The 11,763-nt window shown below is 43.0% G+C and overlaps 1 pseudogene; it reads left to right on the top strand.

The window, feature by feature from the left end:
• The first annotated feature begins 183 nt into the window (after positions 1-183).
• Positions 184-11,439, top strand: LOC119269448 (annotated as a pseudogene).
• The last annotated feature ends 324 nt before the right edge of the window (positions 11,440-11,763 follow it).

The raw sequence follows: 11,763 nt of genomic DNA, 5'->3' as shown, positions 1-11,763 counted from the left end.
AACGGCGAGGACGACTCCTCGCCGATCCTCCCCACCCCCGACGCCCCGGTCGTTTCCCGCGAGCCGTCACCGGAGTCCTACCAGATCACCGTCACCGACCCGAAGAAGCACGACGAGGCCGCCACCGGAGCGGCGGGCGTCATCCCGGGCTCCGGCAGCTACTTCTCCTACCTCGTCACCACCCGGACCGCCGACGGCAGCGAGTTCCGCGTGCGGCGGCGCTTCCGCGACGTGGTGGCCCTTGCCGACCGCCTCGCGGCCACCCACCGCGGCCTCTTCGTCCCGGCGCGCCCCGACAAGAGCATCGTGGAAGGGCAGGTCATGCAGCGGCATGAATTCGTGAACCAGCGCTGCGTCGCGGTCCAGCGCTACCTCTGCCGCATCGCCGCGCACCCCACTGTCAGCCGGAGCGATGACTTCCGTACCTTCCTCACTGATCCTAGCGGTATCCCGACCTCAGAGGGTGAGTCTCCCAGGTTCAACCCCGCGATCACTGCTGCCTCGCCGACGGCTGTTACCACACCAACGACGCCTACAAAGGGCGGGCGAGACTTTTTTGGTATGTTCAAGGACCTGAAGCAGACGGTCGCGAATGGGTTGATGGCGGTGAGGCCGCCTCCAGTGGAGGAGGAGACTGACGCAAAGTTCCTCTTCCACAAGGCCAAGCTCGAGCAACTGGAGCAGCAACTCGCAGCGACATCTCAGCAGGTAGCTGTGTGTGTTTGTGTGTGTTGTTGTCTGGTTTATTAGATCACTCATGTTACTCTCATTCTGATGGTTACTCTTAATTTCTTATGCATAATTAGTGTAGTTTTGACAGAAGCAACATGTACTACATTAACATGTACCCGAATGGAGGAATTAAATTGTGCGTGCTTGTTAAGTACATGTACTACATTTGCATTTTGCAACTTGATCAAGAAATTAATATCATATCAGGTTTCCGGTACCATGCGGCAGTGTACAAAAGAACACCAGCTAAGTCTATTCTTCTACATAATTTGTAGGCAGAGGCGTTTGCTAAAGCTCATGAGGATTTTAGAACAACTACAGCTCACTTGGGAATGACATTCGTTAAGCTGGCGAAATTTGAAAAGGACCAATCTGCATGCAGTTCTCACAGAACTCGAGCTGTTAATATTAACAATTTTGCAAATGCTGTTGTCAAAGTCAGCAGGTCTCAGACAAAACCGGATGCTGAAATTGTGAAACATCTGGTATGTGGGAAGTTGGAGTGAGAGTAACATTATCTTGGATACAGATCTTCTTGATTATTTTTGTTCCTTGATCTGTAACGGTGTTTATGCTTTTTTACAGGACACTATCCATAAATACCTGGAGACGATGACTTCTGTTCACAATGCATTTACTGATCGCTCTAATGCTTTGCTTCATATCCAAAGTCTATCATCAGACTTATTTGCTTTGCACAACCGGGTGGCGAAACTTGAATCTGTGTCATCAAGAGGAATAGATCAGGAGAGGACGAGGTATCAGAAGGTTGAAGAACTGAAAGAAACAATAAGAACATCAGAAGACGCGAAAAGTCATGCACGCAAAGAGTATGAACTTATCAAGGTAAATCACCTAAACTTTTGAATTAAGAGTACAATGTGCGTATTGTACTTGATAGTGGCCTTCTGAGATATGAATTGCTATTTATTTTTAAATTGCACAATTCAAAGTTGTTATGCCATAAGGTCAGATGACAACATTTCCTAGTTTATGGTTAATATTCTTGCAATGGTTACACAAGCACAATTAAGTATTTGGGGAGAGCAATAGCTTCATACTGCAGTTTACATTTATCGAAAACTATCAGCCAAAATCAAAATAAAATGCATTTGATCTTGGTTTCGACACCGAGCTTCAAAACGTTGCCTGGCACTAGTTAAATGTCATGAACACTATAATGAACTCTGTATATATGCATCGTTTGACTTTGTCAGTCAGTCTGAACTAATGTTATTAATTTACCTTTACCATAGTGATGTCTGAGGTGTACTATTAGCAAACACAGTGTTATGCACACTAAAAAATTATGTCCGAGTTAAGCTCTCAGAAGTTGGAACGAACTTGTAGCTTCAATTGCTGCAGCAGGCGGATATTCGTTTTGCTAAAAATTCACGAGTCAAGATCATTGGTTCAGTATGGTTATATGAGTTGTGGAAAGTATTCCGACTACATTAATTGTCAGTGAAGTAACTGAAGTCTCTATATGTAGTATATACGGATTGGCCATTAGTTTTCAAGACAGATTCCTACTATTTAAATGATGACAATGCCAGGTATGACTGAGATATACTACGTTGACCTACTGGGACCTGTTTTTCTCAGTAAGTCAGTACATAAACTTGAATGTGTAGGCTGTATTTGTCCTGTGGGATTTGTTTGTGTCGACAATATTTGAGAGTCTTAAGCCTGTCATTCAACCCAGATAGCATCTATTTGAGTTGACTGAGAAATATTACGAGGCACGTCTATGTAATAAAACAGTCTCTTTCAAGTCAAATAAAGTGCCTATCATATTTCTCTTTTCTTTTTTCTTTTCTTGGTGTGGGAAGTGCCACATCCCTCTGTAGCCTGTAGGTTATCAAACCACATGTTAGAATTTTGGTAATACTTGGGACATGACTATGCTGTTGATTTTAAGTTCTCATTTTGTTGTTTGGCATGGACTATTTGGGGTTTCTCTGAAATAAGCTTCTCTAATGCAGGAAAACAACATGAATGAAATTAAGAGATTTAATAAAGAGATACGCCAGGATTTGGTGGAGATGATGAAAGGCTTTGTAACAAGTCAGGTATTAATTTCAAACTTCAATTCTGAATCATTCTTTTGGTTGCCGGTTGTATGACCCTTTGAATTTTTGTAATGCAAAATCAAAAGATAAATACATCAGTTGAGTATCTGTCTACCATATTACCTATTGCAATTTGCTGTAAATATATCTTCATAGCCCCATTATTTTTAAATTCAGTATCCCATATTAACCCAAAATGTTACCCAATACCATTGCATAGTATTGCCCAGTTTGAAACCAGAAGTTAGTAATGATGCCCACTGTGGCTACTGCACAATTGCTCGCTTTTCTGCAAAAGTGCAAAATGAACACTTGGAAATTGGTATGTGGTGACCATGGCTGTATGAATTTTCCACTGCACAACTTTGGATTGTACTCCCTCCGTTCCTAAATATAAGTCTTTCTATAGATTACACTATGGACTACATATGGAGCAAAATGAGTGAATCTATACTCTAAAATATGTCTATATACATCCGTATGTAGTTTGTAGTGGAATCTCTAAAAAGACTTATATTTAGGAACGGAGGGAGTATATTTGTATGCATGAAGCAGAAGTGAGTTGTCGGTCCACTTGATGTTTGCAGTCTCACCTTTCTTATCTTGCATCTTTATATCGACCTAAGAGCATGCGAAGCATGTTCCTTTTTCATGTTTCTGCTGGTTGGTTACCTAGAGCTTGAGCAACACATAAAGAAACATTTCCAAGGCTTGCAGAAAGTAGAAACCATGTCGACCTAGTGACTGGTAGGGGTGTCCAATTGCAACTATCTCAAACCAGCAAAGCCCCTGTAGTGTTATTAGTTTGTAGGAGTACATCATGTCGACTATAAAATATAAATGATATGGTATATTGTTATTTGTTGTGTTTATTTCTCTATAGCAAAAGGAAATGATAAGCTCTGATTAAGAGGAGCAAACCAATGTCCATATGTCAAACATTTATGCTTCATGGTAATTTGGTGGTGATGTGAAAATGTACACTGTGTATGATATCGTTTTGGAAGACATAATTTGTTCTGTATGTATGGATAGCAAAGTAGTGTTTGATTGGATAGTATAGATAACATCTGAAATGTATTTTGGTCCACTGTAGCGCATTGGCAGTCTATGTCTGTCGCCTTTTTGGCCAAGAAAAGTTCATCGCGCATGGGAACTATTTTAGCTTTGCAACACCGTGAATAAATAAATTTCTAAAGTTCACATCAGGCAACCTAGATGGCATTGTATGAAACTCAAAATTATATAATACCAGCAGGTGCATGCAGCTTACTGGTGGAACACCGTCTTGTTTTGAACACCTACGAGCTCTCTACAACTCTTTGAAAATAAACATTGCATTTCACAGTACCAATAATCTGATCATTACCAAAGCAAACTAAATTGACGTCCTTGCATTTTGTCAATGTGCAGGTTGAACAGTCAGATAATATTGCTAGTATATGGGCAAAGTTAGCAGAAGACACAAAAGGATACGCAGAAAGGCGCAGCTGAAGTAGGATGTAAATATAGGTGTGAATTTTGAGCCAGTCATATGCAGCATCAACATTGGTGTTACCGCATTGAGATTCATGTCACCACTGCTCGGTGATTTCGGCGATATGTGCAGATACAGTTTCCACTCCCCAAGGGGCGCCGTGTCAAGGATTTTCTTGGATGTACTCCCTCCGTCCGTAAATACTTGTCATCAAAATGAATAAAAGGAGATGTATCTAGATGTATTTTAGTTCTAGATACATCTCTTTTTGTCCATTTTGATGACAAGTATTTTCGGACGGAGGGAGTAGCTATCTCCGGCCAGGTGTGCACCTGAAAATTCCTCAGGAAAGAAAGAACAAATCCTAAAACCGATACACCTTCTTTTCCCCCAGTTTTTCCCCACCCTGGGTCTAGCTGTAATGCTGAGTTTTCTCTGTACAATTACGCGGCACTAGCGAGTTCCCTGCTTCCTGAAAGAACCATATACTCCCTCCTCCCAAAATTCTTGTCTTATACTAGTATTTGTCTACATATGGATGTATCTAGTCACGTTTTAGTATTAGATACATCCATATAGACAAACAAGACAAGAATTTTGGGAGGAGGTAATACATGAGAAAAGATTATTTTCAGTCGTTGAGAAGAGTTGCAGGCTTGCATTTGCTATTTGATAGGAGTATTATGCTGCGCATCAACAGGTTTGTGCGGAAGGTGAGCCACTCACTTGTCTCCGACGAGGCTGACTGGTTGAGATATGCTCGCGGAGACGCGAGCCAGTGGTATGGTCGGCAGCTAGTAGCCATTCCTATCACGCAATCAGGCACCAGGCCTATGCGAGCTCCCTGAGACGCCGCGTATGCATGCTCAAGTTCCCGCCACAAAACCCGAAGAATGAGAGCTACCTGCCATGAATTTTTTTCCACCCGGACGAATTCCGCCCAAAAATCCACTGCTGTCTGTGTCTTCTCCCCCTCTGCCAAACAATTATGGTACGATCTGCGGCGTGGTGCCTCTTTGTCCGCTACTTGCACGCAATGTCGACTAGCTTCAAACACTTCAAATCGCGTAGTATGATCGACGAGAAACGTTTCCAAAATTTCGTGATTTTTACTCTTATTACAGAGGAGAGGAGGCGTACTGCCGTGCTGTAGTACCAGCAAGGGATAGTTAGCCAACGGCCACGGGCTACTCCATCTCTTTGTTGCCTCGCTCCACTTTCCTCTGGCCGCCGGCGCGCCTCCGGCGACGTCTCCGCCCCGGCAGAATGCTGCCGCACGCGCCGTCCCGTTACCCTGGCACCGCCAAGTTCAAACCCCTCGTCCCCGCCAAACCGCCCCTCTCTCCCGCGTCCTCCCCCTCGTCCCGCGGGAGCCTCTGCGCCGCCGCCGCCTCACGCCGCGACTTCCTCCTGCTCGTCCCGTCCCTGGCCGCGGCGTCCACGGCCCTCCAGTACCTCCCCCTCGCGGCCTCCGCCGCGGACGACGAGAAGCCGGCCCCGCCACCACCGCCCGCTCCGGCCCCGGCCCCAGCGGAGGAGCCCAACGGGGAGGCGGCCCTGTCGAGGATGTACGACGCCACGGTCATCGGCGAGCCGCAGGCCGTGGGAAAGGACGCGCGCGGGAGGGTGTGGGAGAAGCTCATGGCCGCGCGGGTCGTCTACCTCGGGGAGGCCGAGCTCGTGCCCGACCGCGACGACCGGCTGCTCGAGCTCGAGATCGTCCGGAAGCTGGCCGCTCGCTGCGCCGACGCCGGGAGGACCCTCTCGCTCTCGCTCGAGGCCTTCCCCTGCGACCTCCAGGAGCAGCTCAACCAGTTCATGGACGGGAGGTTGTTACTGCTTTTTCTGTTGATTGAATGGATTTTACCTGTTCCTAGTTGCAAGAGTTCATAATTCTAACCGAGATACATACATTACTGGGTAGAATTTTCTATGTGCCCGGAGCTTTTTCGTTCAAAATACATTTTGTGGTTTCATTCAGATAGATGTACAGTATATTTTTCTATGTGCCCGGAGCTTTTTCGTTCAAAATACATTTTGTGGTTTCATTCAGATAGATGTACAGTATATTACTCGGAAGTTAGGAGTAGTTTCGACTCAGGATTTAGAATATCGATAACGGAAAATTTTAGGACCTCGTGGAAATATTTGGAATTTCCAAAAAAGTTGAAATTATTTCAATCAAAACTCACTGAATTAGACCCAGTTCAAATTTGATTTGAATTAATTTGAATCTCGTCTGAAATTTTGCGATAAAAAACATTTCAGGACCCACCGAATTTAAGAGAATATGTTGAAATTTTTAATCCCTGTTCACCTTTATGGGGAAATAGTGTATTTCTGTGAGAGCGATTGTGATTTATCAGCCTTGCAATACTTCCTCGACGAACTTCTAACAGGCCTGTCTTAATTCAGAATTGACGGCAACAGCTTAAGGCTGTACACATCTCACTGGGCACCGGAGCGCTGGCAGGAGTATGAACCTCTTTTAAACTACTGCCGTGATAATGGAATCAAGCTTATTGCATGTGGAACTCCACTTGAGGTAATTCATCATTCTCACACACATCACCCAGCAAAACTGCATCTGCATGTGTTTATTTATGCGTATTTTTATCATCATGACCTTGTTCATTGGTACTTCTGACTTTCTAAGGCTGTAGACTTGATAGTTGTAGTTATTCAGTATTGATTTTACATTATTCCAGCTGGCAAGCTTTTTCCTGCCTTGGGCCATCAAGTGCTTTTACTCGACGCGTAAGCACCTATTCTACATTGGCCCTTGTCTGAGAAGTATTCTTATATGGAGCATACCAAATAAGATAGCTTAGTTTTCTCTGTGGTGAAAAGTACTTAATACATTTCTTGACTAGGTGGTAAGAACTGTCCAAGCAGAAGGAATCAAAGGCCTTTCAAAAGAGCAGAGGAAGTTGTATGCTCCTCCAGCTGGCTCAGGCTTCATTTCTGGCTTTACATCCATCTCAGGCCGATCATTGATAGACAAGACTTCATCCTCTCGTGTCTCTCCTTTTGGCCCTAGCTCATATCTATCTGCACAGGCAAGAGTAGTTGATGATTATACCATGTCCCAAATAATAGTGAAGGAAATTAGTACTGGAGATCCTTCAGGGATGCTCGTTGTTGTAACTGGTGCAAGCCATGTTATGTATGGGTCACGAGGAATTGGTGTTCCTGCCAGAATATCTAAAAAGATGCAAAAGAAAAAGCAAGTTGTGATCCTTCTTGATCCTGAGAGGCAAGGTATAAGGCGAGAAGGTGAAATCCCAGTAGCGGATTTATTGTGGTATTCTGCTGCCAAGCCATGCAGTCGAAATTGCTTTGACCGTGCTGAAATCGCTAGAGTTATGAATGCAGCTGGTAGGAGGCGTGAAGCTCTGCCCCAGGTTATCACTTGCTCTATCAGCATATCTTTGGCACTCCTTTGCATTATATTTCTTACTAACTGTAACATGCCGTAAATGATGTTACTCTAGAAAACCAGTAATGAGCTCTTTAAAAAGTTAACGCAGCTAAAAACTTGCTATGTCAGGCAGTTATGATTTCTAATAACATCGCATTTTCTTATGTTTGAGCTAATGTAAATTTTTGCATTTATTTCATTACAGGATATTCAGAAAGGAATAGATCTTGGTGTAGTTTCTCCTGAGATATTGCAGAACTTTTTTGACCTTGAGAAATACCCTGTCGTGGATGAATTGATTCACCGATTCCAAGTAGGCACCTGCTTTACTCTTTCACTCTTTTCCCTTGTACTCCCTCCGTTCCTAAATACTTGTCTTTCTAGACATTTCAAATGACTACTACATACGGATGTATGTAGACATATTTTAGAGTGTAGATTCACTCATTTTGCTCCGTATGTAGTCATTTGTTGAAATGCCTAGAAAGACAAGTATTTAGGAACGGAGGGAGTAGTTATCTATTTATGGGTTGGTGCTTGACCATACAGATGCATACTAGTGCTTGAATAGCATATTCCTTCCTTGATTATATTTGAAAAAAAATTCTATCAGAACTGTTTATGGACGGCTCAGCCCTGTCAGATTTCATCCAGGATCAGCCCCGCCTGGCATCCCGAAAGGAAAGAACTGCCAGAAATAATCAATATTTACTAGTGATATTATGTGAAAGATGTGAAAAATATTTTGGGAAACTGAAAGTTCAAGGCTGGGTTTACAAGGGCTGGGCCAGGCCTTGAGCGGTCTAATTGATTCTGCTTCTTTATAGCTAGGAGAACTTACTGCATGTTGATGATATTGAAAATGATCATTTTGTGCAGGGTTTCCGTGAAAGGTTACTGGCAGATCCCCAATTCTTGAATAGATTAGCTATCGAAGAGGGTATATCAATAACTACAGCTGTCTTAGCACAATATGAAAAACGGAAAGGACGGTTTTTTGAAGAGATCGACTATGTCCTTACTGATACAATTAGAGGTTCTGTTGTTGACTTTTTTACAGTCTGGCTTCCTGCTCCTACTATTTCGCTCTTATCTATTGCTGACAATGGTTCTGGTGAGAGCTTGGAGCTTGTCAGAGGATTGTTAGGGTCACTGCCAGATAATGCATTTCAAAAGGGTATCGTGGGCCAGAATTGGGACATGAACCAGAGATTTGCATCGGTACTAGTGGGTGGTCTGAAACTTGCTGGTGTTGGATTTGTTTCCAGTATTGGAGCTGGAGTTGCTTCGGATGTTTTGTATGCTGCTCGTCGAGTTTTGAGTCCTACAAGTATAGAGGCAGAACGCCCAAGAGCTCCCATTTGGAAAGCAGCTTCTGTGTATAGTGGCTTCCTTGGAACATCAGCAAATCTGCGGTATCAGGTACTTCCATATTATCCTCTTTCTAGTTTCAAATGAAGGGTCGAGAATTTAGATATATATATTTGATGAAGTTCTAATTCTAATAAATTGCTCACAAGTGATTCTGGCTGATTATGTAGATATGTTTTGTCTGTCGAGTTGCACATATGAGGGCACATGATAGGAAATTTAGCAATGGTTAAAATGATCTGTAATATAACATACTGTGGATTAATGAGTTAGTCTAAAGGCAGACTGAGGCCTTGCAGCTGTAACTGGTATGCTATCAAGCAGCCTGTCCAGTGATTTACGATCATATAAGACAACTTACAATTTCTCCTTCCATTTTTGACTTATTCTGCAATATCTAACATTTCCCCGACAAATATGTTAAGGTCATTGCTGGTCTAGTGGAGCACCGGCTTGGAGAGTATCTTGTGTCATACTATAATCAGCCAATTCTTGCTAACGTGCTGTCCTTTGTTGCACGGATAATCAATTCATACTTTGGAACACAGGTTTGCGACTTCTGCATTTTGTACTTCTGTTATTAAGTTTTTTTTCTGGTTAAGGTGTTCCATCAAGCTGATTGAACTAAACAAACAAATATTGGGATTTCCATCCAAAGAAAAAAAAAACCGTGTGATTCAGAGAGCAGGTTAGCTATTGATGAATAGGGGCTAATTTAATCTTTTTCAATTAGCATGATATGGGAGACCTCTTAAGGCTATGGTTACAACATGTGGTCTCCTCTCTCCATACAAAGCAGACCTGGGATACAAGTGTACGACTCCAACACTAACAGCATGCCCTAGCCACACACTTTGTAGCACCATATTACATTACTACAAGATCCATAAATCTAACTTGTAAGTTATAACCCACACGTACACATTCAGTACAAACTCAGTACTCAACAAATGTCATCTCGCACATACATGTGTGTCCTGTACATGTGCTAAGAAAATATTGGAGGCTCCACTGGTCACACTTAACGGTGCACGTGTGTCACTCCGTTTTAATAGGGCGCGCCATGTCAATCCTAGGAATTTTACCTAAATAATCAAATAATCAATATCCATCACTAGAATCAAAGGTTCATCCGTCAACACGCACATTGTTGCATTGATGAATGTCTGAATATATGTGCATGAAGAGCATATTAGTGCATGCACACAAAGCCAGTTGCATCTAATACGGCCGATCCACTTCATCCTACGGGTCAAATGCTCCGCACAATTTAGATGCAACTGAATGCACAACAGTGCGGATCATTTGACCCATAGGATTAGCTATTAATGCACAATTGGATACACTGATTCTTTTGGACCGAGCCACTAGCCCATTCAACCACTATTTGCGGTGCAGATTGCTCATCCATTGGATGAAATGATCCACCCCAACCCCTAAGTTTGTCTCTGGTAGAAGATTGAACCGATGCTAAATATCTCCAGGGACAGAAATAAGAATCCTACAACGCGGAAGGATTTATTTCTGCAGTCTACTACTCAGCTTCATACATATATTATGCATGATAATACTTGCATTCCAGGTTTCTCTAGTCGTTACTGACAGCTATGTTTGATGCAGCAATGGATTGATCTTGCGCGATCTACAGGCATCCAAACTAGTGAGGAAGAGCCACCTTCTCCTGACACTCCCATCTCATCAGAAATACCAGTGTTAGAATGTGGCACGGCAGAAGTACCAAGTACAGACGATATTAATAAGAACCAATCAGGTGAGCAGACATAGCCAAAAGGCTATTGGCTGTGGGCATCCAACTCAAAGGAACAGTCTCCATCTTATGTTACATCGCATACAGTACAGGCATATAGACACAAGGTCTTCGTACAGCAAGACTGAATCCCAACCACATTGCATTGTTTTTCGGGAAGGAAAACATGAAATTTTGAAGAGCAGAGTTTTTATTTGAGCATTCTTTTCTTGCGGCTAGAAGGAGCTTCTTCTACACATCTCTGGAGTAAATATACCATATGTACATCAACAGGAAGCAGTCAGATTTTGAAACACACACACACACACCATCTAGACTCTTGATATCATCTTGGATTGGCAACACAAGTTGAGTTTCCATGAGAAATTTTTTTCCCACCTTGTTTGGCAGCCATGAGTTGTATTTGATCAAATGAGTTGAATTCAAGCACAACTTTTGTGCTTTGTGAGTAACCAGCTTTTGGGTTGTCTGTATCGGTTTTCACCCGGTTTTTCATATATTAACTGGGCAATTCTCTTCTTAATTGATCGATGAAGCAAATATTTGGCCTTTGTTTCGAAAAATAAATATATAACTGGAAGTGGTAGAAATTGGACTGTATGACTGTATCTCCATTTTTTGTGTTTGGTGCCATCTGGAACTGTCGATACTTGTTTATGCCAGTGACTAGTGAGAGATGTCCTTTCGATATGTCGTAATCCAAATGCACTGCAGGGATACGTAGGGCTCCTGTCCTTTCGATATGTCGTAATCGCACAATTAATCGAACAAATCTAGCCCGCTGTTGCTATTGCCAGAGGAATCCAGTTCCAAGTCACGGCCATCCAACGCGGCAATATTCATCTTCTTTTCCAAGGACCCAAATATGCGTCCTCACCGACCGATCCCCGGACCATCGAGGAACGAACATATCCAAAGTCTA

Source organism: Triticum dicoccoides, chromosome 3A, assembly GCF_002162155.2.
Source record: "Triticum dicoccoides isolate Atlit2015 ecotype Zavitan chromosome 3A, WEW_v2.0, whole genome shotgun sequence".
NCBI classification, from domain to species: domain Eukaryota; kingdom Viridiplantae; phylum Streptophyta; class Magnoliopsida; order Poales; family Poaceae; genus Triticum; species Triticum dicoccoides.
Note: the sequence above shows the minus strand (reverse complement) of the source record. Positions and strands in the feature narration are given on the sequence as shown.